At 46.7% G+C, this 24,441-nt stretch overlaps 1 long non-coding RNA gene across 1 annotated transcript in view; it reads right to left on the bottom strand.

Moving 5' to 3' along the window:
- Positions 1-11,014: 11,014 nt before the first annotated feature.
- Positions 11,015-24,441, bottom strand: part of LOC130542230 (uncharacterized) — a 49,335-nt gene continuing 35,908 nt past the window's right edge. The window contains exon 5 of the long non-coding RNA XR_008956636.1: positions 11,015-11,222. This is a non-coding gene — a long non-coding RNA (uncharacterized LOC130542230). The remainder of the gene's footprint in view (positions 11,223-24,441) is intronic.

Below are 24,441 nucleotides of genomic sequence, written 5' to 3'. Positions count from 1 at the left end.
CCTGATGCCAGAAGCCCAGGGAGGAGGGGAGGGCTTAGAACATGGCTGGGCACTGGGGTTTCTTCCAGAGAAGGGGATGGCATTTGCTTTCCCTTGCCACCACCCCTTGGGATAGGGTCTGCACCTCAGGAAAGCTGTTTCCGTGTGAAGCCGGCTTTCTACCCAACGGGCCTCAGGGCCGTGGGCCTCGGGGGTCCCTCCGGCTCCCCAAAGCACAGGGACGAGGTCAGGGGCTTAGACCTTGCCTGGGCCATGTTGTTTCTTCCACCGGGGTGTGTGGCATTTTGTTGACCTGGCTACCCCCACTTGGGATAGGTTTTCCACAGCAAGAGCATATTGTTCGTCGGAAGCCGTTTGGGCTACAGGGGGTCTCCGGGCTGTGTTCATTGGGGTTGAACTCCTGCTAGCAAAACCGCCGGGATGAGGGAAGGGTTCAGACTGTGCCTGGGCCCTGTGGTCTCTTCCAGGTCAGTGTATGGCATTTCCTTCCCCTTCCCCAGGCACCTGGGAGCATGTCTGCACGTGGAGAAAGACTTTCCTCTGGGATGCCGGTTTTTGTCAAACGGGTCCCAGTGCTCTGCTACTCTCTTTTCACTCCTGCTGCCAGAAGCCCAGGGAGGATGGGAGGGCTTAGAACATGGCTGGGCACTGTGGTTTCTTCCAGAGAAGTGGAGGGCATTTGCTTTACCTTGCCACAACCACTTGTGAGAGGGTATTCACCTCAGGAAAACTGTCTCCGTGGGAAGCCGGCTTTTTGCAAAGGGGTCTCAGGGCCGTGGGCCTCGGCTGTCCCTCCGGCTCCCCAAAGCACAGGGACGAGGTGAGGGGCTTAGACCATGGCTGGGCAATGTTGTTTCTTACACCTGGGTGTGTGGCATTTTGTTGACCTGGCTACCCCCACTTGGGATAGGTTTTCCACAGCAAGCACCTATTGTTCGTCAGAAGCCGTTTTTGCCCCAGGGGTCTCCGGGCTGTGTTCGTTGGGGTTGAACTCCTGCTAGTAAAACCGCCGGGTTGAGGGAAGGGTTCAGACTGTGCCTGGGCCCTGTGGTCTCTTCCAGGTCAGTGTATGGCATTTCCTTCCCCTTGCCCCAGGCACCTGGGAGCATGTCTGCACGTGGAGAAAGACTTTCCCGTGGGAAGCCGGTTTTTGTCAAACGGGTCCCAGTGCTCTGCTCCTCTCTTTTCACTCCTGCTGCCAGAAGCCCAGGGAGGATGGGAGGGCTTAGAACATGGCTGGGCACTGTGGTTTCTTCCAGAGAAGTGGAGGGCATTTGCTTTACCTTGCCACAACCACTTGTGAGAGGGTCTGCACCTCAGGAAAACTGTCTCCGTGGGAAGCCGGCTTTTTGCAAAGGGGTCTCAGGGCCGTGGGCCTTGGGTGTCCCTCCGGCTCCCCAAAGCACAGGGACGAGGTGAGGGGCTTAGACCATGCCTGGGCAATGTTGTTTCTTACACTTGGGTGTGTGGCATTTTGTTGAGCTGGCTACCCCCACTTGGGATAGGTGTTCACAGCAAGCACCTATTGTTCGTCGGAAGCCGTTTTTGCCCCAGGGGTCTCCGGGCTGTGTTCGTTGGGGTTGAACTCCTGCTAGCAAAACCGCCGGGTTGAGGGAAGGGTTCAGACTGTGCCTGGGCCCTGTGGTCTCTTCCATGTCAGTGTATGGCATTTCCTTCCCCTTGCCACAGGCACTCGGAGCATGTCTGCACGTGGAGGACTTCCTCGTGGGAAGCTGGTTTCTGTCAAACGGGTCCCAGTGCTGTGCTCCTCTCTTTTCACTCCTGCTGCCAGAAGCCCAGGGAGGATGGGAGGGCTTAGAACATGGCTGGGCACTGGGGTTTCTTCCAGAGAAGGGGATGGCATTTGCTTTCCCTTGCCACCACCCCTTGGGATAGGGTCTGCACCTCAGGAAAGCTGTTTCAGTGGAAAGCCGGCTTTCTGCCCAACGGGCCACAGTCCCGTGGGCCTCGGGGGGGTCCTTCAGGCTCCCCAAAGCACAGAGACGAGGTGAGGGGCTTAGACCATGCCTGGGCCATGTTGTTTCTTCCACCTGGGTGTGTGGCATTTTGTTGACCTGGCTACCCCCACTTGGGATAGGTTTTCCACAACAAGAGCATATTGTTCGTCGAAAGCCGTTTTTGCCCCAGGGGGTCTCCGGGCTCTGTTCCTTGGGGTTGAACTCCTGGTAGCAAAACCGCTGGGATGAGGGAAGGGCTCAGACTGTGCCTGGGCCCTGTGGTCTCTTCCAGGACAGTGTATGGCATTTCTTTCACCTTGCCACAGGCACCTGGGAGCATGTCTGCACGTGGACAATGACTTTCCCGTGGGATGCCGGTTTTTGTCAAACGGGTCCCAGTGCTCTGCTCCTCTCTTTTCACTCCTGCTGCCAGAAGTCCAGGGAGGATGGGAGGGCTTAGAACATGGCTGGGCACTGTGGTTTCTTCCAGAGAAGTGGAGGGCATTTGCTTTACCTTGCCACAACCACTTGTGAGAGGGTCTGCACCTCAGGAAAACTGTCTCCGTGGGAAGCCGGCTTTTTGCAAAGGGGTCTCAGGGCCGTGGGCCTCGGCTGTCCCTCCGGCTCCCCAAAGCACAGGGACGAGGTGAGGGGCTTAGACCATGCCTGGGCAATATTGTTTCTTACACCTGGGTGTGTAGCATTTTGTTGAGCTGGCTACCCCCACTTGGGATAGGTCTTCCACAGCAAGCACCTATTGTTCGTCGGAAGCCGTTTTTGCCCCAGGGGTCTCCGGGCTGTGTTCATTGGGCTTGAACTCCTGCTAGCAAAACCGCCGGGATGAGGGAAGGGTTCAGACTGTGCCTGGGCCCTGTGGTCTCCTCCAGGTCAGTGTATGGCATTTCCTTCCCCTTGCCACAGGCACCTGGGAGCATGTCTGCACGTGGAGAAAGACTTTCCCGTGGGAAGCCGGTTTTTGTCAATCGGGTCCCAGTGCTGTGCTCCTGTCTTTTCACTCCTGCTGCCAGAAGCCCAGGGAGGATGGGAGGGCTTAGAACATGGCTGGGCACTGTGGTTTCTTCCAGAGAAGTGGAGGGCATTTGCTTTACCTTGCCACAACCACTTGTGAGAGGGTCTTCAGCTCAGGAAAACTGTCTCCGTAGGAAGCCGGCTTTTTGCAAAGGGGTCTCAGGGCCTGGGCCTCGGCTGTCCCTCCGGCTTCCCAAAGCACAGGGACGAGGTGAGGGGCTTTGACCATGCCTGGGCAATGTTGTTTCTTACACCTGGGTTTTTGGCATTTTGTTGAGCTGTCTACCCCCATTTGGGATAGGATTTCCACAGCAAGCACCTATTGTTCGTCGGAAGCCGTTTTTGCCCCAGGGGTCTCCGGGCTGTGTTCCTTGGGGTTGAACTCCTGCTAGCAAAACCGCGGGGATGAGGGAAGGGTTCAGACTGTGCCTGGGCCCTGTGGTCTCTTCCAGGTCAGTGTATGGCACTTCCTTCCCCTTGCCCCAGGCACCTGGGAGCATGTCTGCACATGGAGAAAGACTTTCCCGTGGGATGCCGGTTTTTGTCAAACGGGTCCCAGTGCTCTGCTCCTCTCTTTTCACTCCTGCTGCCAGAAGCCCAGGGAGGATGGGAGGGCTTAGAACATGGCTGGGCACTCTGGTTTCTTCCAGAGAAGTGGAGGGCATTTGCTTTACCTTGCCACAACCACTTTGGATAGGGTCTGCACCTCAGGAAAACTTTCTCCGTGGGAAGCCGGATTTTTGCAAAGGGGTCTCAGGGCCGTGGGCCTCGGGTGTCCCTCCGGCTCCCCAAAGCACAGGGACGAGGTGAGGGGCTTAGACCATGCCTAGGCAATGTTGTTTCTTACACCTGGGTGTGTGGCATTTTGTTGAGCTGGCTACCCCCACTTGGGATAGGTTTTCCACAGCAAGCACCTATTGTTCGTTGGAAGCTGTTTTTGCCCCAGGGGTCTCCGGGCTGTGTTCGTTGGGGTTTAACTACTGCTAGCAAAACCGACGGGATGAGGGAACTGTTCAGACTGTGCCTGGGCCCTGTGGTCTCTTCCAGGTCAGTGTATGGCATTTCCTTCCCCTTGCCCCAGGCACCAGGGAGCATGTCTGCACGTGGAGAAAGACTTTCCCGTGGGAAGCCGGTTTTTGTCAAACGGGTCCCAGTGCTGTGCTCCTCTCTTTTCACTCCTGCTGCCAGAAGCCCAGGGAGGATGGGAGGGCTTAGAACATGGCTGGGCACTGTGGTTTCTTCCAGAGAAGTGGAGGGCATTTGCTGTATCTTGCCACAACCACTTGTGAGAGGGTCTGCACCTCAGGAAAACTTTCTCCGTGGGAAACCGGCTTTTGGCAAAGGGGTCTCAGGGCCGTGGGCCTCGGCTGTCCCTCCGGCTCCCCAAAGCCCAGGGACGAGGTGAGGGGCTTAGACCATGCCTGGGCAATGTTGTTTCTTACACCTGGGTGTGTAGCATTTTGTTGAGCTGGCTACCCCCACTTGGGATAGGTTTTCCACAGCAAGCACCTATTGTTCGTCGGAAGCCGTTTTTGCCCCATGGGTCTCCGGGCTGTGTTCGTTGGGGTTGAACTCCTGCTAGCAAAACCGCCGGGATGAGGGAAGGGTTTAGACTGTGCCTGGGCCCTGTGGTCTCTTCCAGGTCAGTGTATGGCATTTCCTTCCCCTTGCCACAGGCACCTGGGAGCATGTCTGCCCGTGGAGAAACACTTTCCCGTGGGAAGGCGGTTTTTGTCAAACGGGTCCCAGTGCTCTGCTCCTCTCTTTTCACTCCTGCTGCCAGAAGCCCAGGGAGGATGGGAGGGCTTAGAACATGGCTGGGCACTGTGGTTTCTTCCAGAGAAGTGGAGGGCATTTGCTTTACCTTGCCACCACCACTTGGGATATGGTCTGCACCTCAGGAAAACTGTTTCCGTGGGAAGCCGGCTTTTTGCAAAGGGGTCTCAGGGCCGTGGGCCTCGGGTGTCCCTCCGGCTCCCCAAAGCACAGGGACGAGGTGAGGGGCTTAGACCATGGCTGGGTAATGTTGTTTCTTACACCTGGGTGTGTGGCATTTTGTTGACCTGGCTACCCCCACTTGGGATAGGTTTTCCACAGCAAGCACCTATTTTTCGTCGGAAGCCGTTTTTGCCCCAGGGGTCTCCGGGCTGTGTTCGTTGGGGTTGAACTCCTGCTAGCAAAACCGCCGGGTTGAGGGAAGGGTTCAGACTGTGCCTGGGCCCTGTGGTCTCTTCCAGGTCAGTGTATGGCATTTCCTTCCCCTTGCCACAGGCACCTGGGAGCATGTCTGCACGTGGAGAAAGACTTTCCCGTGGGAAGCCGGTTTTTGTCAAACGGGTCCCAGTGCTGTGCTCCTGTCTTTTCACTCCTGCTGCCAGAAGCCCAGGGAGGATGGGAGGGCTTAAAACATGGCTGGGCACTGTGGTTTCTTCCAGAGAAGTGGAGGGCATTTGCTTTACCTTGCCACAACCACTTGGGATAGGGTCTGCACCTCAGGAAAGCTTTTTCCATGGGAAGCCGGCTTTCTTCCCAACGGGCCTCAGGGCCATGGGCCTCGGGGGTCCCTCCGGCTCCCCAAAGCACAGAGACGAGGTGAGGGGCTTAGACCATGCCTGGGCCATGTTGTTTCTTCCAGCTGGGTGTGTGGCATTTTGTTGACCTGGCAACCCCCACTTGGGATAGGTTTTCCACAGCAAGAGCATATTGTTCGTCGGAAGCCATTTGGGCCCCAGGGGGTCTCCGGGCTGTGTTCCTTGGGGTTGAACTCCTGCTAGCAAAACCGCCGGGATGAGGGAAGGGCTCAGACTGTGCCTGGGCCCTGTGGTCTCTTCCAGGTCAGTGTATGGCATTTCCTTCACCTTGCCACTGGCACTGGGGAGCATGTCTGCACGTGGAGAAGGACTTCCTCGTGGGAAGCCGGTTTCTGTCAAATGGGTCCCAGTGCTGTGCTCCTCTCTTTTCAATCCTGCTGCCAGAAGCCCAGGGAGGAGGGGAGGGCTTAGAACATGGCTGGGCACTGGGGTTTCTTCCAGAGAAGTGGAGGGCATTTGCTTTCCCTTGCCACCTCCCCTTGGAATAGGGTCTGCACCTCAGGAAACTTTTTCCGTTGTAGGCCGGCTTTCTGCCAAACGGACCTCAGGGCCGTGGGCCTCGGGGGTCCCTCCGGCTCCCCAAAGCACAGAGACGAGGTGAGGGGCTTAGACCATGCCTGGGCCATGTTGTTTCTTCCACCTTGGTGTGTGGCATTTTCTTGACCTGGCTACACTCACTTGGGATAGGTTTACCACAGCAAGAGCATATTGTTCCTCGGAAGCCGTTTGGGCCCCAGGAGGTCTCTGGGCTGTGTTCGTTGTGGTGGAACTCCTGCTAGCAAAACCGCCGGGAGGAGGGAAGGGCTCAGACTGTGCCTGGGCCCTGTGGTCTCTTACAGGTCAGTGTATGGCATTTCCGTCACCTTGCCACCGGTACTTGGGAGCATGTCTGCACGTGGAGAAAGACTTTCCCGTGGGAAGCCGGTTTTTGTCAAACGGGTCCCAGTGCTGTGCTCCTCTCTTTTCACTCCGGCTGCCAGAAGCCCAGTGAGGATGGGAGGGCTTAGAACGTGGCTGGGCACTGTGGTTTCTTCCAGAGACGTGGATGGCATTTGCTTTACCTTGGCACAACCACTTGTGAGAGGGTCTGCACCTCAGGAAAACTGTTTCCGTGGGAAGCCGGCTTATGGCCAAACGGGTCTCAGGCCCGTGGGCCTGGCCTGTCCCTCCGGCTCCCCAAAGCACAGGGAAGAGGTAAGGGGCTTAGACCATGCCTGGGCAGTATTGTTTCTTACACCTGGTGTGTGGCATTTTGTTGACCTGGCTACCCCCACTTGGGATAGGTTTTCCACAGCAAGAGCATATTGCTCGTCGGAAGCCGTTTTTGCCCGAGGGGTCTCCGGGCTGTCTTCCTTAGGGTTGAACTCCTGCTAGCAAAACCGCTGGGATGAGGGAAGGGCTCAGACTGTGCCTGGGCCCTGTGGTCTCTTCCAGGTCAGTGTATGGCATTTCCTTCCCCTTGCCACAGGCACTTGGGAGCATGTCTGCACGTGGAGAAAGACTTTCCCGTGGGATGCCGGTTTTTGTCAAACGGGTCCCTGTGCTGTGCTCTTCTCATTTCACTCCGGCTGCCAGTAGCCCAGGGAGGATGGGAGGGTTTAGAACATGGCTGGGCACTGTGGTTTCTTCCAGAGACGTGGATGGCATTTGCTTTACCTTGCCACAACCACTTGTGAGCGGGTCTGCACCTCAGGAAAACTGTTTCCGTTGGAGGCCGGCTTTTTGCCAAACGGGTCTCACTGCCGTGGGCCTCGGGGGTCCTTCTAGCTACCAAAAGCACAGTGACGAGGTGAGGGGCTTAGACCATGTCTGGGCATCGTTGTTTCTTACACCTGGGTGTGTGGCATTTTTTTTACCTGGCTACCCTCACTTGGGATAGGTTTTCCAAAGCAAGCCCCTATTGTTCGTCGGAAGCCGTTTTTGTCCCACGGGTCCCCGGGCTGTGTTCGTTCGGGTTGAACTCCTTCTAGCAAAACCGCCGGGATGAGGTAAGGGCTAAGACTGTTCCTAGGCACTGTGGTCTCTTACAGATCAGTGTACGGCATTTACTTCACCTTGCCACAGGCACTTGTGAGCATGTTTGCACGTTATGAAAGATTTTTCCGTTCGAAGCCGGTTTTTCTCAAATGGGTCTCCGTGCTGTGCTCCTCTGTTTTCACTCATGCTGCCAGAAGCCCAGTGATGATGTTAGGGCTTAGAACATGGCTGGGCACTGTGGTTTCTTCCAGAGAAGTGGATGGCATTTGCTTTACCTTGCCACAACCACTTGTGATAGGGTCTGCACCTTAGGAAAACTGTTTCCGTTGGAAGTCGGTGTTTTGCCAGATGGGTCAGGGATGTGGGTCTCGGGTTTCCCTCATGCTACCAAAAGCACAGTGACGATGTCTGGGCTTAGACCATGCCTGGGGAATGTTGTTTCTTACACATAAGTGTGTGGCATTCTGTTTACTTTGCTACAACCACTTTGGATAGGTTTTCCACATCAAGAATTTATTTTTCGGCGGAAGCCGTTTCTGCCTCAAGTGTCCCGTGTTGTGTTCGTTCGGGTTTATCTCCTGCTAGCAAACTGTGATCTCTTACAGATCAGTGTATGGCATTTACTTCACCTTGGCACAGGCACTTGTGAGCATGTTTGCACGTTACGAAAGATTTTTCCGTTGGAAGCCGGTTTTTGTCAATCTCATAGGGAAGAAACAGAAATTCTTTGGCATAACCTGACTCACCCAGCATCAGTAAAGCAGTTCCAGAACTCAGCCCAGGGCCCCTGTCGCCTACCCAATTGAAGCCACCACCATGCCTCTATCGAAAGGAATTCCCAAAGACTCTCCTCTGACTCCACCACCAAAGAAACAGCAGATTGAATATGGCACTTCAAAATATCGAGATGATACATCTGGTATAGTTAGATACACAAGGTTTACCTTTATTTTTTTATTGTTTTTTATTACATAATGTTATAGTCTCCATACAGTACAGTAAATTTCGATGATACATTAGTTGCATATTACACCCAGTGCACCATGCAATATGTGCCCTCCTTACTACCAGCATATATTTTAAACAGGAAAATGCTGCTCTGAATAATTTTGAATTTTCCCTCGACCCCCATTGTAACTCTTGGGATGAAAAGACTAATCAGTGATGAAACATCACCTTTGAGAATTGGAAAGACATCATCCATATTTGTATGTGACGACAAAAGGCCATCTAACACTAAATGGTGGCCACTCACCCATATCTTAGGCCCAACTGAATAAACACTGTCAAACGTATATCTTAAAAATAGACAAAGAGTAAACCTCACCTTCCCTTTCTAATGAAAGAGTGTTTCTAGGAAACAGCTGTTCAAAATACATTCATAAGCAGTCAATGAACAGAGAAAATGGGATTCCCTGCAAAGTGCTCCAAGCTCAGAAACTAAGTACCTCCTTCACCAAATTCAGAACGCTGACAACTATTACTTAAGTTTTACTTCATGGCTCAACTAGAGAAAAGAGAAAAACCCAGGAGATGGTGGGTTAATGAGAGGTTTTACTTCCAGTCCTGATGTGGATATGACATTTCTCCAAATGGACCTGCCGCTTTCTCTGAATGCTGGATCCCGTGTCAAGCTGCCTCACTGACTCAGATGCAGACGTTCAGAACGTCGGGTCTCACGGAGCCAGAGCAGAGAAGTGTTGTCAGATGGGGAGAAGCAGCTCCTCGGACCTAAAGCCTGCACACCTGCTGTGGTTTCTGGGAGAAGGGGAAACATAGACTTGTCTTTTAGTAGTAATTATCTCCCAGCCCATTGCCACCATTCCCAGGAAACAGCTAGCACAATGCTGAAGTTGGGTAACGGCTCTGGGCCTTCCTAGCGCCACACCTGTGCCTGAGGGAACAGGGAATACCCTGCTGAACTCGGGGAACTGCTCAAGGTCCATTACCTGCACTGTGTCAGGGGACAGGGGCACCGCACTGAAGTTGGGGACTGTGCGGTCCTTTCTCTCGCTCTTCCTGGGGAACACGGGAAACCCTGGAATGTCTGCGAACCATCCCACAAAAGCTTTGCTGAGCGGGTGCCCTGGAGTTCCTGGGTCTGGGGTGTATGGCCAGTTGACGGAGACTAGGCAGAAGAGACTTTCAAGGGAAAAAGGAAAGCAACTGAGTCTCCATGATGAACTCTCTCAACATGCCCTTCCAGAACCCCGCCTCTTACCCGGGGTGCCCCTACTCCCAGAAAGCCCACCTATGGCCACACAGCATGCACTCACCCAGCCAGGAACTCCACAGGTCCACTCTCTCAAAACTCCACTTCCTTGGCTCCTGGTCTGTGTCCTTGGGCTGCTCCGGATCTGCACACAGAGACGTAGCTCCACCCCCATGGGGTGATTGCTTGGGGAGTATGATGCTTCCAACTCCTTGAATGCCAGGCAACCGGCCCCATGACTCACAACTCTGGGAGTGCAGAGGTCCAGGAGGCACCTCCTTGGCTAAACGCCCTGAGCAGGCATGACGGGGATCATGGGCAGGGCTGCAATCACACACATACACATACACACACACACACACACACACACACACACACACACACGGCCCCTTTCACGGACCCCTCTAGCTGCAGACCACCCTCAGAGCCCTGCCCCTTCCCTTCTGCACCAACCCTTCCTGCAAGGGTGTGCCTGGTTCCTGGCAAGGTCAGCTGCTCTCAGACTGTTCCAGCCTTGGGCTTTAGGAAATGCAATGCTTTTATGCATATCCAAGGCAATTTTAAGCGCCAAAAGGAATGCTCCAAGCGGGAATAGCTTTGCCTTCTTGTCTCACCCATGGAGTGGATAGTGCTTCTCAGACCTTCAAAACATCCTTCTAGGGTGAACCCATTTGTGCTGCAATCTATATACACATGCTTAGTTCTACAGGGAAGGAAGGAAAAGCCGGCCTTCTGTTCTGTCGCGGTTGTGAACCAGGAACATTTATTTTTCACTTGAAAACAGAGTGTTATTGTCGACACTAAATGAAGGAACCTTTTAAAACATTTTAGAGAGGAAGGAAGAGAGTTTTATTCAAACCCAAGTCAAAGACAGCTGCCTGGGAGACACAATCTTCACAAAGAAGGGAGTGCTCCAGGGAAGGAACATTTAGGGCAGGGTCATATATTTGTTCTGAGTTGTGCTACGTACAGTTATACATCACGATGAGGAAGAAGGTTCCAGAAAGTGACAGACTTTTTCTTATGTTTTCAGTATGTACAAATCAGTATGACTTTAATCTTATGGGAGCAAGAAAGGTTCTTTTGTGTTCTCACCTTGATGTTGGCAAAGGCATTTTTTGGTTCTCTTTTTCTTTTTGATGCATATGGACAATAAGTGCTGGGGGCAGAAATAGGGCCCATGCTTTGAGGGTTTGCCCAGTCATTTTGAGCTGGGTAAAATGTTAAAGGAGAGCTTTCCTGGGAGGCCAAGATCAGGCCTCACAGATGGTATGACATAAAAATTACTCTTATCCTTATCATCACTACCAAATGGTGGAACGTGAGATGAAAGCACCTTTCCAATAGTAAAGAGACATCAAAGGACCCCTACAGAAGGTTACCTGCTCCATGGTCAACACAGGTAACAGAGGCGTTCATGGTCTCTGGACTCCTCCCCTTGTCCTGCCCAAATCTCTGAAACATAGAGATCATTTACAGTCAGAATTTTACACATCTTAGAGATGTCTGGCACCATTCCCTTGGACTACAGAATACAACAGAATAGCTCACTGTCACAACACGAAAGTGCCCCTGGATACACTAAGTTCTTTCTCCGCAACGTTGGCCTTAATGAAATCATAATCGTAACATAGAAACACTACGATGGTTGGGAATAAATAATCACAGGTAAGGGAATATTTAGGAAATCTTTAGAAGCATTGTCTCACTCTATAGAAGAGGCTAACTGCTTTAAATACTATTTCCGACCTTACAGGACACTCTACAGACCAGAGCCTCCATCAATTAAAAAAGCATAGTTCTTTCAGTCACTTTAATATCAGAAAAATAGTATCTCTATTCCTAGGGATCTTTAAGTCTCCGACTCAAAGGTCCTCCACTGAGAGAATTATCTTCATGATCATGATGGGCAGAGGTGAAAAGGCAGCCGAATTCATTCCATTTGGCCACACAACAAGAAAATCCTAATACTTCCTAGGTTTCCAGATTGAGAAGACCTGGGGTAGAGCGAAATGGTACCTTGTATGGAAGAACAAGGGATTTGGAGTCAGTTTGGAGATCACACTTAGGTTTCTGACACTAAAATCCTCTGTAATTCATATCATTTCTGAGCCTTTGTCTATCCATCTAAAAATGGGACTCATTCTATCTACACCCCAGTTGAGAAGTTTACGAGGGAGAATGCTACTCAGAGCCAGTATGGATTCTCCCAAGAGCAGGTGCTCAGGAGCCATAATTACCATTGGGTCTATATCTTTTCCAGAGAAAAGAACACATGGTGAAACCGTGTTTCGAAAAGATGACTCACAAGATGATTTTCACACTTTCATGAAGGTCAAGAAACTGCTATTTTGTTGTAATTCTCTCAGAAATCATGTTATTAGCTTGGTGGGGACAATAGCAACATCATCACTAGGAGTGGGGAGCTTCTCATCTCCATATGGCTATGTTGACTACCTTAACACAATGCCACCAGAAAGGAAAGCTGGAGGGAGGTGTGTGTGGGCACAGGCCAAGGCTGCCAGGTGTGCCTGGGACATGCAGAACCCTGATAGGAGGCTTAAGTCCTGTCTATGTTAGGATAGTCAGTGCTCTTCAGAGACAAAGGGCCATTGTGTGTGAGCCCTGATGTAGAAAAGGTGGAAAATGTCCATTGCGATTCCCTCTCTGACCCTTAGGATATGCAGCAAAGTTACATTGAATTTTTAAACATGGAGGGATTTCCTGGTCTTCTTTTCATGAGGACTCGGGCTCTATTCCTTGGTGGCCTAAGAATAGAATCTAGTTAGTTTCAGGATGTTAAAATGTAGACATGATTCATGGAACAACATATCATCTGTTTGGGTAAATAGTCTATGACCACTGGAAATAATGTATTCTGCACGTATTATGCAATATTACATAGACGTCAATTAGGTCACATTTGTTACCAATGTTTTGTCTGCTTTTTCCATCAGATATTGAGAAAGGCATATTAAAATTTCCAAACAAAATTTCCAAAAAAAGAGGATGCCGATCAAAAATGTTGTGTGAAAACGAAAAGAAAGTGCCATCACTCCATTCAGTGAATCAGGTTTGTGCAGAGAGATGGTAACGTTGATCACTGAAGACACCAGGGTTTTCCAATATGTGTGTTGAACCTTAAGGAAACTGCCATAGACGTAACTCTCAGTAAGAAGAGCATGGTAAGGGTCTTCCAACTCCCATCCTCTGTCATGATGATGGAAGCATGTTGCAGAGTGGGAATGAAAGCATAAGGGCCACTAACCAATCTTCAAGAAGAACATTGTATCAAAGCCATCATTCACCTGACATCTTCGGTCGTGAAGATGAAACTATTGGCACAGGTGTCTAAGAAAACATAGGGAAAGTGCCATATACTGAAGTCCACGAAAGAACACCATAGAGAAAGCATCTTGCATCTCACAGTCTTCTGTCATAAAAACGGAAGTATGTGCAAACCTGTCTGTGAAAACAGACGCATAAAGCGCGTTGTTTCACTCTATACAGGAACACTGTATTGACACCATGTCTCAACTCACAACTTCTGTAGTGAAGACGGAAGCCTTGGTAAGAATGTGTGCGAGCTCATAAAGAAGTGCCGTCTACTTAATTCTAAGAACCAAATCTGTGTAGATAGAAAACAATATCAAACCAACCTCCTGACAAATGGATCAACCGGGGTTTCTTTCCTGTGTGTTGAACCTTAACGAAAGTGCCATAAACTTAATAGTAGGTGAGAGCACTGGGTAGATAGCATCTTTCAACCAACAAATTCTGTCATGAAGATGGAAACGTTTGCATCATTGCCCTGAAAGCATAAGGAAAGTGGCAGAGACTTAGCTTCAAGAAACGACCGTACCGAATCCATCCTTCAAGGCACGTCTTCTTTTACGAAGTTGGAAGCATTCTCAGAAGTGTTTCTCAGCATAAGGGAATTATCGTACGCTTAACTTTATGAGGGAAATCCGTAGGACACTGTCTGAAACTCAGATCTTTTCTCATGAGGCTGAAAGCATTGGCTCAAGGGTAAAGGAACTTGTAAAGAAATGACGTTTACTCCACTCTGAGCACCAAGGTTCTGTATAGAGAATGAAACTTCAAACATCCTGATGCATGAAGAGAGAAGCTTTTTCAAATATCTGTGTTGAACGGTAAAAGAAGTGCCATACACTTAGCACTATTAAAGAGCACCATCTGGAGACAACTTTCCAAATCAAGTTCATGAGGGTGGATGTATGTTACAAAATCTGCATGAAACCTAAGGAACATTCTGTATACTCAGGTAAGAACACCCTTGGAAAAAAATCTTTCAACTCACATCTTCTGTAATGAAGATGGGAGTACTTGCAGAAGTGCAAGTGAAAGCATAAGGAGAGGTCCTATCTAAGTAGTTGTGAGAAACAACTCCGTGTTGATAGAAGGCAACATCGAAGTAACATGGTGACCCATGAATATACACCCGTTGTCCAGCACGTGCCTTGAACCTTAAGGAAAAGGGCACTATATACAAATCTCAGTCAGAACACCGAATGGACACCATCTTCCAAGTCACAGCTTCTGTGAGGATGATCGCAAGTTTTTCAAGTGTCTACGAATGCATAAGGAAGGTGTCACCTACTTTACACTAGGAGAGAATACTCTATCTAAAAGCATCTTGCACCTCACATCTTTTCTCATGAAGTGGGAGCATTGTGCAAAACAGTGCCTGCGAGCATCAAGATAATGCACTTCGTTTAAAACTGTAATAATACTACACAGAAAGCATCACTCAACTCACTTCTTTCATGAGGATGAAAGCCGTTCGAAAAGGTTGTGTGAAAACAAAAAGAAAGTGCAATCAGTCAATTAGCTAAAGAGTTTGTGTAGAGAGACGGCAACTTTGATCAGTGAAGACACTAGGGCTTCCCTATATGTGTTTCCTTAAGGTTCACTTAAGGAAACAGCCCCAGATGTAACTCTCAGTAATAGGAGTGCATGGAAACAGTCTTCCAACTCCCGTCGTCTGTCATGATGATGGAAGAATGTTTCAGAGTGGGAATAAAAGCATAGGGAAAGGGCCAATAACGAATATTTAAGACAGAATATTGTATCGAAGCCATCTTTCACCTCACGTATTCTATCATGAAGATGAAAGCATTTCAACAGGCGTCTAAGAAAACATAAGGAAAGTGCCATATACTGAAGTCTCTGAAAGAACACCATAGAGAAAGCATCTTGCATCTCACAGTTTTTCTTTTTTTTTCTTTTTTTAATGTTTTATTATGTTTGTCAACATACAGTGCATCCCCGGTTTCCGATGTAAGGCTCGATGATTCATTAGTTGCGTATAACACCTAGTGCACCATGCAATACGTGCCCTCCTTACCACCCATCACCGGTCTATCCCATTCCCCCACCCCCCTCCCTTCTGAGGCCCTCAGTTTGTTTCTCATAGTCCATAGTCTCTCATGTTTCATTCCCCCTTCTGATTACCCCCCCTTTCTTTATCCCTTTCTTCTCCTACCGATCTTCCTAGTTCTTTTGTTCCATAGATGAGAGAAATCATATGATAGTTGTCTTTCTCTGCTTGACTTATTTCACTTAGCATTAGCTCCTCCAGTGCCATCCATGTTGTAGCAAATGTTGAGAACTCGTTCTTTCTGATAGCTGAGTAATATTCCATTGTATGTATGGACCACAACTTCTTAATCCAGTCATCTGTTGAAGGGCATCTCGGCTCCTTCCATGATTTAGCTATTGTGGACATTGCTGCTGTGAACATTGGGGTGCATATGGCCCTTCTCTTCACCACGTCTGTATCTTTGGGGTAAACACCCAGTAGTGCAATGGCTGGATCATAAGGTAGCTCAATTTTTAACTTTTCAAGGGACCTCCACACTGTTTTCCAGAGTGGCTGTACCAACTTGCATTCCCACCAACAATGTAGGAGGGATCCCCTTTCTCCACATCCTCTCCAACAATTGTTGTTTCTTGCCTTGTCTATTTTTGCCATTCTAACTGGTGTAAGGTGGTATCTCAGTGTGGTTTTGATTTGAATTTCTTTGATGGCTAATGATTTTGAACATTTTTTCATGTGTCTGTTAGCCATTTGTATGTCTTCATTGGAAAAGTGTCTGTTCATATCTTCTGCCCATTTTTTGATTTGTTTATTTGTTTCTCGTGTATTGAGTTTGAGAAGTTCTTTGTAGATCTTGGATACCAGTCCTTTATCTGTAGTGTCATTTGCAAATATATTCTCCCATTCAGTGGGATGCCTCTTTGATTTTCTGTTTCCTTGACTGTGCTGAAACTTTTAATCTTGATGAAGTCCCATAAATTCATTGTATCTTTTGTTTCTCTTGCCTTTGGGGATGTATCATGAAAAAGGTTGTTTTGGCCGATGTCGTGGAGGTTGCTGCCTATGTTCTCCTCTAGAATTTTAGATGGATTCCCATCGAGGTCTTTCATCCATTTGGAGTTTATTTTTGTGTATGGTGTGAGATAGTGGTCAAGTTTCATTCTTTTGCATGTAGCTGTCCAATTTTCCCAGCACCATTTATTGAAGAGACTTTTTTCCCCACCGGATGTTTTTTCCTCCTTGCTCAAATATTAGCTGCACAAAGAGCCGAGGGTCCATTTCTCTGTTCTCTATTCTGTTCCATTGGTCTATGTGTCTGTTTTTGTGCCAGTACCATGCTGTCTTTGTGATCACAGCTTTGTAGTACAGCTCGAAATCTGGCATTGTGATGCCCCCAGCTTTATTTTTCCTTTTCAACAATTCCTTGGAGATCGGGGTCTTTTCTGGTTCCATACAAATTTAAGGACTATTTGTTCCAGTTCTTTGAAAAATGTCCTCAGTATTTTGATCGGGATAGCATTGAAAGTGTAGATGGCTCTGGGTAGCATGGACATTTTAACTATGTTAATTCTTCTGATCCTTGAGCATGGAATACCTTTCCATCTTTTTATGTCTTCCTTAATTCTTTCAAGAGTGATTTATAGTTTCTAGAATATAGGTCCTTTACGTCTCTGGTTAATTCTAAGGTAACGTACGGTTTTTGGTGCTATTGTAAATGGGATGGATTCCCTAATTTCTCTTTCTTCGGTCTCGTTATTCGTGTACAGAAATGCAACTGATTTCTGAGCATTAATTTTGTATCCCACCACATTACTGAATTGCTCTATAACTTCTAATAGTTTGGGAGTGGCTTCTTTTGGGTTTTCCACATAGAGTATCATGTCATCTGCGAAGAGAGACATTTTGACTTCTTCTTTGCCGATTTGAATACCTTTGATTCCTTTTTGTCGTCTGATTGCTGTTGCAAAGACTTCCAGTACGATGTTGAATAATAGTGGCGAGAGTGGGCATCCTTGTCGAGTTCCTGATCTTAAGGGAAAGGCTTCCAGCTTTTCCCCATTAAGAATAATATTTGCAGTAGGCTTTTCACAGATGGCTTTTATGAGATTGAGAAATGTACCCTCTATTCCTACACTCTGAAGGGTTTTAATCAGGAAAGGATGCTGTATTTTGTCAAATGCTTTTTCGGCATAGATTGAGAGGATCATATGGTTCCTGAGTCTTTTCTTGTTGATATGATATATCACGCTGATGGATTTGCGAATATTGAACCACGCTTGCATCCCAGGTATGAATCCCACTTGATCGTGATGGGTAATTCTTTTAATGTACTGTTGGATTTTATTAGCAAGTATCTTGTTGAGGATTTTGGCGTCCATATTCATTAGGGAAATCGGTCTGTAATTCTTTTTGAGGGGGTCTTTGCCTGGTTTGGGGATCAAGGTAATATTGGCCTCATAGAATGAGTTTGGTAGCTTTCCTTCTGTTTCTATTTTTTGAAATAGCTTTAGGAGAGTAGGTATTATTTCTTCTTTGAATGTTGGTAGAATTCCCCAGGAAAACCGTCCGGGCCTGGAGTTTTCTTATTTGGAAGGTTGTTTATCACTGACTCAATTTCTTCATCATTAATTGGCCTGTTTAAGAAATCAATTTCTTCCTCTTTCAATCTTGGTAGTTTATAGGTTTCCAGGAAGGATTCCATCTCTTCCGGATTGCTTAGATTATTGGCATATAGCTGTTGATAAAAATTTCTAATAATCCTTCCAATTTCAATGGTGTTCATCGTGACCTCTCCTTTTTCATTCATAATATTAATATTCGGGTCCTTTCTCTTTTCTTTTGGATGAGCGTTGCCAGTGGTCTGTCAATTTTATTGATTCTCTCAAAGAACCAGCTTCTAGTCCTGTGGATCTGCTCTACTGTACTTCTGGTTTCTGCTTGATTGATTTCAGCTCTAATTTTGGTCAACTGCTTCCTCGTGCATGGATTAGGCCTGTCCCTCTGTTGCTGTTCCAGCTTCTTGAGGTGAGAATATAAAAACTGCATTTTAGATTTTTCTATTCTTTTGAGTGAGGCTTGGATGGCTATGTATTTCCCCCTTAGGACTGCCTTTGCAGTATCCCATAGGTTTTTGGACTGTTGTATTTTCATTCCCATTGGTCTCCATAAATTGTTTAATTTGATTTTTGATTTCCTGGTTTATTGAGTCATTCCTGAGCAGGATGGTTCTTAGTCACCAGGTGTCTGAGTTTCTTCCAAATTTTTCCTTGTGGTTGAGTTTCGATTTCAGAGCGTTGTGGTCTGAGAATATGCACGGGATAATTTCAATCTTTTGGTATCGGTTGAGACCTGTTTTGTGTCCCAGAACATGGTCTATTCTTGAGAATGTTCCATGGGCATTAGAATAGAATGAGTATTCTTTGGTTCTGGGGTATAGTGTTCTTTATATATCTATGAGGTCCAACTTGTCAAGTATGGCATTCAAAGCCTTTGATTCTTTGCTTAGTTTTTGCCAGGGTGTTCTGTCTATTTCTGAGAGTGGAGTGTTGAGGTCCCCTACTATTAATGTATTTTTATTTATATGTCTCTTTATTCTGGTTAAGAGTTGGCTTGTGTATCTTGCTGCTCCCCTGTTGGGGGCATATATATTTATAATTGTCATATCCACTTGTTGAATACTTCCTTTAAGAATAATATAGTGCCCTTCTGCATCTCTAACAATAGTCTGTAGTTTAAAATCCAATTTATCTGATATGAGAATTGCTACCCCAGCTTGCTTTTGAAGTCCATTTGCGTGAAAGATGGTACTCCATCCCCTTACTCTCAGTCTGAATGCATCTTTGGGTTCGAAATGAGTCTCTTGTAGACAGCAAATGGATGGGTCATTTCTTTTTATCCAATCTGCAACCCTTCTTTTTCTTTTGTTTTAAGATTTCATTTATTAATTTGACAGCAAAACAGCCAGTGAGAGAGGGAACACAAGCAGGGGGAGTAGGAGAGGAAGAAGCAGGCTCACAGCGGAGGAGCCTGATGTGGGGCTCGATCCCACAATGCCGGGATCACGCCCTGGCTGAAGGCAGACGCTTAAGTGCTGTTCCACCCAGGCGCCCTGCATCTCACTGTCTTCTGGCATGAAAAAGGAAGCATGTGAAAAAGTGTGTACAAAAAGAGATGCATAAAGCGCGTTGCCTCACTCTATAGAAGAACACTGTATAGACATCATGTCTCAACTCACAACTTCTGTTGTGAAGATGGAAGCCTTGGCAAGAGTGTGTGCAAGCACGTAGAGAAAGGGCTGTCTACTTAATTCTGAGAACCAAATCTGTCTAGATAGAAAACGATATCGAACCCACCTCCTGACAAATGGATCAACCAGGGTTTTCTTCCCTATGTGTTGAAACTTAAGGAAAGTGCCATAAACTTAGTAGGTGAGAGCACTGGGTAGATAGCATCTTACAAACCACGGCTTCTGTCATGAAGACGAAAATGTTTGCAACGTTGTGGTGAAAACATAAGGAAAGTGGCAGAGACATGGCTCCAAAAAAGGACAGTACCTAATCCATCTTTAAAGGCACGTGTTCTTTCATGAAGCTGGAAGCATATACAAGAGAGTGTTTCTCAGCTTAAGGGAATTATCGTATGCTTAACTTTACAAGAGAACTCCATAGAATACCCTCTGAAACATCTTTTCACATGACCCTGGAAGCATTGGCTAAAGGGTGAGGGAATGTGTAAAGAAATGCCATTTACTCGACTCTGAGCACCAATGTTCTGTATAGAGGAAGAGATTTCAAACATCCTGATGTATGAAGAGAGATTTTCAAATATCTCTGTTGAACCGTAAGAGAAGTGCCATATGCTTAACACTAAGAAAGAGCACCATCTAGAGACAACCTTCCAAATCACAACTACCTTCATGAAGATGGATGTATGTTCCAAAACTGTATGAAAACCTAAGGAACATTCTGTATGCTCAGGTAAGAACACCCTTGGAAAAAATCTCCCAACTCACATCTTCTGTAATGAAGATGGAAGTACATGCAGAAGTGTGAGTGAAAGCATAAGGAGAGGTCCTAAGTAGTTGTGAGTACCAGGTCAGTGTTGATAGGCAACATCGAAGTAACGTGGTGACCCAGGAATATATATGCGTTGTCCAATACGTGCGTTGAACCTTAAGGAAAGAACAATATACCCAAATCTCAGTCAGAACACTGAATGGACACCCTCATCCAAGTCACATCTTCTGTTAGGAAGATGTCAAGATTTTCAAAAGTGTCTACAAATGCATAGGGAAAGGGACACCTACTTTACTCAAGGAGAGAACACTCTATATAAAAGCGTCTTGCACCTCACATCTGGTGTCATGAATTGGGAGCATTGTACAAAACCGTGCCTGCAAGCATCAAGATAATGCCTTTTATTGAACCATGTAAGAACACTACAAGGAAAGCATCTCTCAACTCACATCAGTCATGAGGAAGAAAGCCCTTCAAAAGTTGTGTGAAAACGAAAGGAAAGTGCCATCAGTCAATTCAGCGAACCATGTTTTTGTAGAGACAAGGCAACATTGATCAGTGAAAACAGCAGGGTTTACCAATACGTGTGTTGAACCTTAAGGAAACAGCCATAGACGTAATCTCAGGAAGAAGAGGGTATGGAAAGGGTTTTCCAAGTCCCATAATCTGTCATGATGATGGAAGCATGTGTCTGATTGGGAATAAAAGCATAAGGAAAGGGAGGTGAACCAACTTTAGGAAAGAACATTGTACCGAAGCCATCTTTGAAGTCACGTCTTCAGTCTTGAAGATGAAACCGTTTGTACAAGTGCCTAAGAAAACATAAGGAAAGTGCCATGTACTGAATCTACGAAGGAACACCGTAGAGAAACCATCTGGCATCTCACAGTCCTCTGTCATGAAAACGGAAGCTTGTGCAAATGTGTGTAAGAAAGAGACACATAAAGCTCCTGGAGCATGCAGGGGCGGCTGGCGGTGTTAGAAACACAGACAGAGAGACACTGGCCCTGTAGGTGAGAGCTGGGAAGCCAGGTGTGGGGCTCACATCCTGGACAGTGCAGGGTTGAGCAGCACCAACAGAAACAGAGTTAAAGTGGCCAGAACATCAGTGGAGAATGGTCCACAATCCATCTGTTCTGAGACAGAGGCTGAGATTCGGCCACTGCTGCTCTGACTCTCAGAAGAAGCACAGCAAACCACCAGGGAAAGCCGCCAGAGAAAAGAAGCCTGGAAAGACCGGCTCACAGTGTGCCCACCCCCATCCCCCTTCGCAGGGTACACAGAGACTCTACCCAAACAGGGTTGCCCAAGTATCGGCACGGCAGGCCCCTACCTCAGAAGGCAGGCTGAAAAATCAAGAAGCCCCCATACCTAAGATGCCTATAAAACAAGGGCGCACGGCCTGGGTCGTGGTCAATAATTTGGGCTCTGGACAACACCACAACCTCTCCTCATCTGAATGATGAGGAGAAGTCCCCCCCCCCCAGCAAAGAAAAGACAATGAGTTTGTGGCCTCTGCCACAGAACTTATGGATATGGATATAACCAAATTATCAGAAATGGAATTCAGAGTAACAATGGTCAAGATGATTTGTAGACTTGAAAAAAATATTGACAAAATTGTTAATGAGAACATAGAATCTCTAAGGGCAGAAATGTGAGCGAATCTGGCAGAAATTAAAAATTCTAGGAGCCAAATGCAGTCAAAACTAGAGGCTCTGTTGGCCAGGGTGAATGAGGCAGAAGGACGTATCAGCGAATTGGAAAATGGGTTAGTAGAGGAAAAAGCTAAAAGAGAATCTGGACTCAAAAAAAATCCACACACAGGAATGTAGGTTACGGGAAATGACTGACTCAATAAAACGTTCCAGTGTCAGAATCATCGGCATTCCTGAGGACGTAGAGAAAAACAGAGGTCTAGAAGAGATATTTGAACAAATTGTAGCTGAAAACTTCCCTAATCTAGCAAGGGAAACAAACATTCGTGTCCAAGAGGCAGAGAGGACCCCTTCCAAGCTCAACCACGACAAACCCACGCCACGTCACGTCATAGTGCATTTCGCAAATATTAGATGCAAGGATACAGTATTGAAAGCGGCCAGGGCAAAGAAATTTCTCAGTACCAAGGCAAAGATATCAGAATTACGTCTGACCTCTCTACACACCTGGAATGAGAGAAAGGGTTGGGGGGCATTTTAAAATCTCTTTCAGAGAAAAACATGCAGCCAAGGATCCTTTATCCAGCAAGGCTGTCATTCAGAATTCATGGAGAAATAAAGACCTTCCAGAATCGTGGTCATTGACCAATTTTTTTAACCACAAAATCAGCCCTACAGGAGATATTAAGGGGGGGGGGGTTCTATAAAAGTAAAAAGGCCCCAAGAGTGATACAGAACATAAAGTCACAATCTATGGAAACAAAGACTTTACTGGCAATATGGCATCATTAAAATCACATCTCTCAATAATCCGTCTCAATGTAAATGGCCTAAATGCTCCCATAAAACACCACAGGGTTGCTGATTGGATAAAAAGACATGACCCATCCATTTGCTGTCTACAAACACTCATTTTGAACCTAAAGATACATTCAGACTAAAAGGATGGAATACCATCTTTCACACCAATGGACCTGAAAAGAAAGCTGGGGTAGCAATTCTCATGTCAGACACATTGGATTTGAAACTAAAGACTATGGTTAGAGACACATAAGGGCACTATATTATTCTTAAAGGATGTATCCAACAAGTGGATATGACAATTATAAATATATATGCCCCCAACAGGGGAGCAGCAAGATACACAAGCCAACTCTTAACCAGAATAAAGAGATATATAGATAAAAATACATTAATAGTAGGAACCTCAACACTCCACTATCAGCAACAGACAGAGCACCGGAGCAGAAAACCAACATAGAAACAAGAGCTTTGAATGCCATGCTAGATGAGATAGACCTCATAGATATATATAGAACACTGTACCCCAGAACCAAAGAATACTCATTCTATTCTAATGCCCATGGAACATTCTCAAGAATAGACCATGTTCTGGGACACAAATCAGGTCTCAACTGATACCAAAAGATTGAAATTATCCCGTGCATATTCTCAGAGCACAACACTCTGAAATTGGAACTCAAAAACAAGGAAGATTTTGGAAAAAAACTCAAACACTTGGAAACTAAGAACCATCCTGCTCAGGAATGACCCAATGAACCAGGAAATCAAAAATATATTTAAACAATTTATGGAGACCAACGGGAATGAAAACACAATGGTCCAAAACCTATGGGATACTGCAAAGGCAGTCCTAATGGGGAAATACATAGCCATCCAAGCCAGTGAATAGATTGAGCCAGTGATAAACAACCTTCCAAATAACAAAACTCCAGGCCCGGATGGTTTTCCTGGGGAATTCTACCAATCATTCAAAGAAGAAATAATACCTATTCTCCTAAAGCTATTTCAAAAAATAGAAACAGAAGGAAAGCTACCAAACTCATTCTATGAGGCCAATATTACCTTGATCCGCAAAACAGGCAAAGACCCCCTCAAAAAGAAGAATTACAGACCAATTTCCCTAATGAATATAGATGCCAAAATCCTCAACCAGATTCTGGCTAATAGAATCCAACCGTACATTAAAACGATTATCCATCATGAACAAGTGGGATTCATCCCTGGGATGAAAGCGTGGTTCAATATTCGCAAATCGATCAGCGTGATACATCATATCAACAAGAAAAGACTCAGGAACCATATGATCCCCTCAACTGATCCAGAAAAAACATTTGACAAAATACAGCATCCTTTCCTGATTAAAACCCTTCAGAGTGTAGGAATAGAGGGTTCATTTCTCAATCTCATAAAAGCCATCTATGGAAAGGCTACAGAAAATATTCTCAATGGGGAAAAGCTGGAAGCCTTTCCCTTAAGATCAGGAACTCAACAAGGATGCCCACTCTCGCCACTATTATTCAACATAGTACTAGAAGTCCTTGCAACAGCAGACAACAAAAAGGGATAAAAGGTATCCAAATCAGCAAAGAAGTCAAAATGTCTCTCTTCACAGATGACATGATACTCTATATGGAAAACCCAATAGAATACACGCGCAAAATATGAGAAGTTATAGAGCAATTCAGTAATGGGGTGGGATAGAAAATCAATGCTCAGAAATCAGTTGCATTTCTATACACGAATAATGAGACTGAAGAAAGAGAAATTAGGGAATCCAGCCCATTTACAATAGCACCAAAAACCATATGTTACCTAGGAATTAACCAGAGACGTAAAGGACCTATATTCTAGAAACT

Source organism: Ursus arctos, unplaced genomic scaffold (assembly GCF_023065955.2).
Source record: "Ursus arctos isolate Adak ecotype North America unplaced genomic scaffold, UrsArc2.0 scaffold_31, whole genome shotgun sequence".
Taxonomy (NCBI): Eukaryota; Metazoa; Chordata; class Mammalia; order Carnivora; family Ursidae; genus Ursus; species Ursus arctos.
This window is presented reverse-complemented; position numbering and strand designations above follow the sequence as displayed.